This window comes from Semicossyphus pulcher, unplaced genomic scaffold, assembly GCF_022749685.1.
Source record: "Semicossyphus pulcher isolate SPU_LCO1_2020_fin unplaced genomic scaffold, fSemPul1.0.p SCAF_6, whole genome shotgun sequence".
NCBI lineage: Eukaryota > Metazoa > Chordata > Actinopteri > Labriformes > Labridae > Semicossyphus > Semicossyphus pulcher.
In genome coordinates, this window is record NW_027211737.1 from 8,140,875 (window position 1) to 8,149,828 (window position 8,954).

The window sequence follows — 8,954 nt, forward strand, 5'->3', positions numbered from 1 at the left end:
TGAATTAAAAATATGAGATTGAGTTAAAACAGTTATCTGTGTGTGTGTGTGTGTGTGTGTGTGTGTGTGTTTGTGTGTGCACTTATCTGTCTGGAGCCTAGGGGCAACTGTTTGGGAGCCTGCTGCCTGTCTGCCTGCTGCGCTGCAGTCTGCTCATAAAGAAGAAGAGGGGCAGTGTTGAAAGAAGTGAGGGCCATGTGGAGGGCTTCATTCAAACAGAACAATGCTAATGAGTGTGCTTCACTGTACTGCACTGTAAGTGGACATAACCTTATAGCTTGTAGGTTAAATGTGCATAACATTATTCCCTCCAACGGTAAATGTATTTTTTCCAGCGCAAAACATGACATAACTTCATATAAAGTTAAGAAAATGTAAGAAAAATAAGTGTATACATTCTTTCTTTTAACCGTAACCAACTTAAAAAAATGTCTCTTTAAGTTTGAATTAAAAACAACCACTAAATTAAGCAGTAAAAATGTGGCAGAGTGCGTGACAAGTAACTGTAAGTAAATCAACAGCTCATGGACTGAACGGGAACGTCACCGAGTCTGATTTAGCTTGTGGTCGACTTTAACCTACAACCTAAAATAAGTGGCTCCAGTTTTTCCCCACACAGTCAGAGAGGCTGCAGAGGGCTGAGAGACGCTGCCGGCCTTGGCAGACAAACCGTGTTGTACAGGATGGTCCGCTGCCAGTGACCTTGTTTTAAATGTGTTTGTTATGTTGAAGGTAAAAGTGAGAGACGGATGCTGGTTTTTACTGAGGTTACAGCAGATTTACTTTGAGATCGATGTCTTTTCTCTGTGAAGGACTGTCAATGTTTAAATTTGTTTAAGAACACAACTGAGTATGATTTTAAGGTACATTCAGTGTACCTTATAATAGGGAATTGTTCTAGTTTTTCGTTGCTCTCGTTATCGATAACTTTGCAGATTTACTCCCATGAATATTCAGACATTTGTTGGAATACACCTCATCTGGATTTATGTTGATTTGACCACTTGAAGGAAGCTAGGCTACCTGCTCCCTCCCATTTCCAGTCTTTATGCTAACAGGCCGCTGGCTCCATGCTCGTCATCAGTGGCGAACTCAGGCTGCTTGAGGGGCAGGGGCTAACAAAAAAGGGGCACCCGCTGTATGCCATGGGGCACCAGGGTGCAGATGCAAACAACATGGGCATTTTTAGCTATAAAGGCATCCCATGAGGGCACATTGTCTCACACGGAGAGTCCAGAGGCCAACTTCTTTTCCCACATGTATCATTTATCCACTGGAAGGGTATTTTATCATTTTTTTATCCACAACAGTGGCATCCATGAGGGCACTTTCGCTGGGTTTTTTCAGACATGGAGGTACCGGGGGGTACCTCCACAATCACCTGATTTTGAATCTATTCCTATTAATACCTTTCCCCCCAAACCATGGTCCTACATTTGGAACCCTGTCACTATCCCATCCACACATCCATCCATTATCTATACCCCTTATCCTGTTCAGGGTTGCGGGGGGCTGGAGCCTTTACCAGCTGTCATTGGGGCGAGAGGCAGGGTACATCCTGGGCTGATCACCAATCAATCACAGGGCTGACACACAGAGACAACTGTTGACGCACACATTCACACCTACCGGCAATTTTAGAGTCACCAATGAACCTAACAAGCATGTCTTTGGACTGAGGGAGGAAGCCGGAATAACCAGAGGGAACCCATGAATCCACGGGGAGAACATGCACACAGAAAGGCCCTCTTCGTCCGAACTGGGATTCGAACCTGGAAGCTTCTATCTGTGAGGTGACAGCGCTAACCACTGAACCACTATCCGAATGATCGTATTCATAACAGTGATTGCAATGAATTTGTTTGTTTGCTTATTGCTCAACTTGCCCTGAGATCACTGATCAGCTGAAGTGGAAGCAGCTTGCTCCGGTCTTTCTCTCCTCTTGTTGTCTTGTTATTTTGCAGACAGGTCAGGTCAGGGTCCCTGGCATGTAAGTGCTCCTTTTTGACTTTCAGGACCCTTCTTATGATGAGGGTAATTTTTATTCAATTTGCATCCACACGGCTGAGGGGATGAAGCTTTTACGTAGTTTTTTTAAAACACCATCTGGCTCATTAAGAAAGGATGATGAAACAGCAGATGAATTAGCAATGATAATGACCACTTATGAAGGCCTGAAAAAAAAACCTGCAAGAAGCTCAAACTCCACTGAGTAAAAATGTTAATGGAAAGGCCGAAAATTAATTACAAAATAATAAATCTCTCAAATTTGGTGCCAAAACACAGAATGAGGTGATCAGATTTCATGGTCATTGCACCAGTTCCGGCAGACTGTGTTTTTGGGATGTAATCTTTAAATGGTATATTTGTTCGGGATGCACGATATTGGATTTTTTGCAGATATTTTCCAACCCTTTTTGCCGATTTCGATACCGATATATTAGGCACGCGTTTTATTCCACCTAATTGCAGAGAACATCAAGTCTCCCCTGTAGTGGAATTGATGTCATGCCTGCTCTTATTGTAGTGGCCAAAAAGTGCCATACCGCAGACATCTTGTACCCATCAGCCGGCGTTGTACAAGAGGTCACGTGTCTGATCACTCACGTTTCTGAGCGCACCTGAATGCAGCATCCCCCCGAAACACGGCAGTGAGGGAGACATGCCTGGACTTGTTTACTGCATCAACTACGCAGACGTCAGTGATAGCTGCTGGACTCTTCCATGAATATGTAAGTTAGTTTTGCTCTGATGTTTATGTTATGCTCTGTACGCTAGCGTCGGCTATGGCCGCAAGTGTATTTTCAGCATGTAAAGAATGTGAGCTAACTGTTAGCTAGTTAAGGGTTGTGAAAGTTGTTTAACTTCTGTTCATTGGCTCGAGTTTCTGTGACTTTTTTGTCTTTATTTGTATATTGTTGACAGGCAGTGCTCGCACCAAGTTAATGTCGCAGCATTACGTCAAGCTTTTTTAGGGAATCATCGAGCATTTAGGCGTAATTAAAGTGTTATTTTATCGGTGGAAAAAATAGGCAGAATCCATCCATTCCATCCATTTTCGGCAGATTCCGAAAACCCTATCCCTAATATTTGTAAGTAAATTTGATGATTCTGGGAGGCTGATCGATGATGTGAGAAAATTCTTTCACTTTTTTTTAGGGGACCTGTAGACCACTTCAGGCTAACTGTGTGGGTTCACGCGCTTTGTTGACCCTGCTGGAGTGTCACTGAGAAAATCATCGATTCCTCACACTCTCCGGGATGCTGTTCCGTATCCAATCCTGACCTTTGACCTCCCAAGAGGAGGGAAAATCAAAAGAGAATTTCCCTGTGGAGGTCAGCTAAGTATCACATTGCTGAGTCAACAGCAAACAAAACACTTCTGCTTTCTGTGGCCTCGCTACGGAGCCACAGCAGTGTTTTATGATTTAGCAATGTGAGCACATTTTCAGGAACAGAGCGGTGACAGCTTGGTGCTTCTGGCACCATATGTAGGTCAAGCAGGAAGAAATTCTCTCACAAAGATTCCAGTGTTTACATATTTAAACATGGAGCAGAAGAAGGTGATAGATGGGCTGGTAGTGACATCAAGGCGGATGTGAAGGTTTGCTGTAGAGGTGGGAAGGAGACGAGGGCGACGGAGGGATTTGCACTGATGGATGTCCAGTTGCTGGCCACATCAGAGGAGCCGAGGTGGGGTGGGGTGCTGTGGGGGCAAGCAGACAGCAACCGCTGCTCCCCTCCCTCTAATCTGTGCTGGGGTAATCAGAAACACATGGCTCCCCATAATGGCTCCAGTGTTGTCCTGTGAAGTAGAACAGGGCTGCGAGGGTCGCGTACACACCAGCACACAGCAGCGCTGACGGTAAATATACGGCTAACACTTCACGTACAGTTCTTTCATCCAGAAGCAAAGGCAACTTCTCTGTATGTTAAACGGTGTCAAAGCAAACAGGCCGAGGAGAGGAGTATGAATAATCCTGACCTGTGAGTCACATAGATGCAATAAAGCCAATCAGACGCAGTTTGAAAAACAAGGAAATGTTTCTTCTGGCGAAAAGTGAGTAACTCTACACGACATGTGTTTCTGTGACTGCTTTTGGCAAAACATTTAAGGTGAAAGTTTGCGTCTCAAACAACAGAGCTGTTGTAAGCTTCGGTTCGTCGGTCCTAGACAGGACTGATTGTCGGGACAGTCGGGGTTCAGTGCACAAAAACATAAGCCATCTGCTTATTTTCCTTTGGTTTGGGCAGACACGTTCGGTCTTGTGATCATTTTCCGTCCCAATATCTGGAATAAGGCAGCAGCTCTCTCTCTCTCTCTCTCTCTCTCGGCTGCTTCAGGTCGGACTGAGAGAGAAGCAGGAAAGGAAAGAAGAAGAAAAAAAAGTTTGGGTCAGCCTGTGGAATTATGTGAAAGCTGAAACCTCAAGCCACATTATGAAGTCTGAAGTCCCACTTTACTGCACAGATAGCGGATGGATGGGTGTGTGAGGGAATAAAGGATGGGGGGAGGAAGGAGGGAATGAGGAAGAAGGAAAATAGGCTGCAGAGGGAAAACATGAGAGAAGGAGAGAGGGTTTAAAAGAAAGAGGAAGAAGGAGAGAGAAAGAAAGAGCATCTGACTGATCTGCTTTCTATTAGCCGTCCAAATCTTCTCCCCTGATGCACTCGTTCCACAGAATTGTGCTGACAAAGGGGGAAAAATCCAGGGCAATTTGAAGTCCCAGACAACTGTTTGCACACCCCTCCATGTGAAGGAAAAAAAGGGGGGAAGAAAGTCTCCATCTGGATGAGGAGAGCAAATGCGGCTTAATTACAATTCTGGCGATTCATATTCATTTGTATCTGCACATTTATACGACTAGTCAAGATGAGAAACGTGCGTATTTGTCTTCCAGAAGCCTCGTGTCCTGACGCTGAGCCAGACGGACGCATCATTATTCTCGCAAAGTAGTTTGGGATGTCACGGATGCAGCAGATTGGGTTGAACTATATAAATTGTATTTTCAAACCTCCTACATTGACTCTAATCACAATACTGATAAATGTCTTCACCCCAAACTGAGACTCAGTTTCTGCTCTTTTGACCCAGTTTCAGCTCCACCAGCCTGTCTGACTAAGCATCTATTTGGGAGGTCGGCTTGTTGTGTGGTTGCTCTTAATTTGTGCATTAAGAGCTGCCTTTTTTTAGCCCCCGTGCCACTGTAAGGGAGTTTCGGCTCTATTATAATGACGGTCTTAAATCGCAGAGTGAGTAGATGTCACTGGAAATCTATAAACACACATTTGATGCTGGCGCTGTTTCTCCTCCCCGCTCTGGTTTGCGCGCTGACCTCAGTTCTCAGCGGTTTTGGCTGGAGAAAAGCACCAGCTCCATTTCCAGTAAATGTCATTTCATAGTTACTGCATTTCCACAGGGCTGAGAAACAACATTTAACGTGTAAGGAGGACTGCAATTAGACAGCGTCTCTCGCAGACAGCGAGTCGACGGGGATAAGAGACGAAAACAGCATTTGCAAATCTCCTCTGGTCGCGTCTGACGCAACGAGTCAGCCGGGGAAATGACTGCACTTTAGGAAATTGTGTTGCAACAGACACACATTTCTGTCAGACAGTGAAACAGTTTGAACGCTACAGCAGAAAGCTGCTTTTTGATTGTAAGTGTCAAAACTGCTTTTCTGTTACACTGATGTTTTTCAAGCAATAACTTCTAAACTCATGAAGCAAATAGTTCCCAAAAAAACAGACCCCGTGAGAAGGTCCCTTGAGCATATCACTGCATACTCGCTAAAAGCAGTTCCTTTCCTCTGAACACCTCTCACAAGTTTAACCTCAAATGGAGTTAAACTTAAACCACTATCCTAAATCTACTGGTGCACAGAAGAAGTGCTCTCGACTGAGGCCACGTAGAATTAATATTTTCAACCCCTTTTAAAGTGTAACTTGACTCCACTTTCTTTCTGCTTTGCATTGCAGAAAATATTTGTCTTTTTCCCCCTCACTCATAAATTTCTTTCTTCCTCTCCTTGCAGGGACTGAAATGGCTACCAGATGTGGTTCCAATCTGTTCCCGTTGCGATGGTAACACAGGGACTGGAATAGGTTCTCTGAGTCCAGGGCTTTTGGCTGACTCATAGGGCCTGAGTTTTTAAAGCTTCGCTGTTTCTATAGACTTGGCACGCTTAGGCCGCCCCGGCTCCAAGTCATGTTTAGACTGGCAGCCGACATGTCACTGAACCCCCTTCCCACACTCCTAACCCTGACTTCTTGACCACATTTTGCGTTGTCCTGTATAGTCGCTCCTTTGTGTTCTCTTGTGTTGCAGAGCCAAAGCGAATTTATGTTTCACACGTCAACCTTCAACACATAGTCAATAAAACGAGCAAAATATTACTCTTAGCTAACTGCAGAGGGGATATGAAAAGGCCAAGTTCCATAATCACACACAGGCCTCTCCCATTACGATCCATTCAAAAGCAGCAGGCATACAAATCCATCACAAGTCATACACATGCTCAGTCAACACAGTTTATCCTGAGACGCTGCGCCGCAGTCACACGCAATGCACTTCTCCAAGCTGCGACTCTCCCACAACATGTCAGGGATGAAAAGCCAGAGAACATGTGTTGGTACGCTCAGCTGAGAATCTTCTCCATCTGCGAGTGGAGGACGGGCAGATGGAGACAGTTGTGTCAACATTCCTCTCCGTCTTGGCAATGAATCAGACTTAGAGTCATTGTCACATGAAAATTGAATGATTTTTTTTGGGGGGGGAGGGGATTCCAGTATGGGGTTTGGCTGACAGTCTGTCAAGGAAGTTATAGGGGAGATTGATTTGGAGACATCCCGGCTGTGGTGGTGGAGTCAGACTGTAAGTCCCAAAACTGAGCCAAAGAAGTGAAGAACTAAAGCACATCAAGTTTTGACCTAATAAGACCATGACCAAGACGAGCAATGACGCTTTGCAAAGTTGTTATTGAAGCTAAAGGCTAACATGAGCAAGCTAACATGCTCAAAATAAAAATGACATACTGATGTTTGGCAGGGAAAATGTTTACCAGGAAGAGCATTTGAGTTTAGCTTGTTAGCAAGCTAACAGCACAAAACATAAACTACAGTACAAATGAGGCTGATTGGAATGTCCGGAATATTTCAAGTGTTGGACATAAACTAACCTCTAGTCACAGATTCTACACAGAAATGTAGAATCTGTAGGCAGGGACGTGGACTTTAGGGATCCAAGTGTTCTGGTTTACGTTTGTACTACGCTTGTAGTCCAGGTAATATTGACCAATCACGAATCAGCAGGACAAACAGTCCGTGTGGAGTTACATCCCAGCTCCGATCAGCGCCATCTGACGACGATTTACCTTCTTATTAATCTCTATAAACAGACATCTGTAAGTTCAGCTAACAATCTGTTGTAGATCAAAAATTCAACATGAGATAAATTCCCTTGACGCTGTGTCACGAAAGCCGTTCAGTGTTCAGATTTCCTGACTTCCTCAAATGCACCAGAAATGATCGATCTGACCTCCGTTCAACAAACGTATTGTTCTTCTCCTCTTGAGGACAGACCTGACAAAGCTGCATTTTTACTTTTTACAAATCTGCATCATGATGTTGAAATTTCGGCAAAGATAAGACGACAAGAAAAACATAATTTTTTTTGCAATGCAGCACGCGGTAAAGGTCTTGACTGGAAGTTGTTTATCGCTAACCGCTGGCTACACGCTCGACATGTTCACCGTTATCCCCTGAGGCTAAATCGTCGTCACACTGTAGCGGATGGGATCCAAGATTTGACATAAACCAATGTACTGGACAAGTTTGGACGATGATGAGAGATGAAATGTTAATGGGTCAACAAAATTATTGTAGTTCAGGCCTTGGTGGAGTTCAAGGACGTCCATTTAATGGCCGTTGGGACATTTTGCGTCATACCATAAAGATCAATTACAAGTTGTCTCATTAGGGAAAGTCAAAGGGTTCCCAACATTCTCTAAGGTACATTTCCTGGGGAACATGAATGCCAAATCATTAAACAGTTGTTTAGACATTTAAGCAATAAAGGTCTTTCTCATAGTTATAATAAAAGTCAGCAATGTCAACGGGTGTTTGGACATTCAAATAATGAAAACTCTAGTTCATGCTGGAGGAAAAGTCAGGTGATCACAACAGTCCTCAGGGGTCATCCTCTGGAGACCAGGAATGCCGGTTAAACATTTTATGGCAATCAGTACAAGAGATGTTGCAAACACCAGAGCAATGCAATGCTCAGTCCATGATGACAAAACCAATCATTTATATCTTTTTAGAATCGTCCATGAAGGTAAGAGCAACATCAAAGTTGTCACCAGAGGCTTACCCAAAAAAGGGAAGTCCCTGATGAGTCCTAATGTGTTCTGTAAATCAGACACAAGCTCTTCAGCCATGAAAAACACAACCCTTGAATGTTTAACATGTATGTACACAGTAAGAGGAACAACATGTAGAAAGTGTAGATTCCAAAACAAAGCCCATTCACCTCCTGGTTCTAATTACCCATCACATGACCTATCCTTATATCATCCATTCACCCTCCTTCATTGCCTTGTGGCCCAGTCTTGCTATATCCCCTCTCCTCCCCGCCAAAAGAGGACACATATGCAGCGCGTGATTAACTCCTTAACACAGAGTTTCCACTGTTTTTCCCCCATGAAAGGAGCTCTTGTCCCACCATCCTGACGGAGCCAAATACACAGTTCCCTGGTTCCCTCGGGCTCTTTGAAGGGCTGCTGTGACCGAATGACTCTGGAGGACTCCTGCTTCGTCCCTGGGACTCGGCGGCCCGGTAGCCCGGAGTCACAGGAAGAGGGTCAAATATCACTGAGCATTTGAAGGAATCTGTTTGAAGAATACAATAAGAGAATTATGTGTTCCATGTCCCAATATATCCCTTTCCCCCTCTC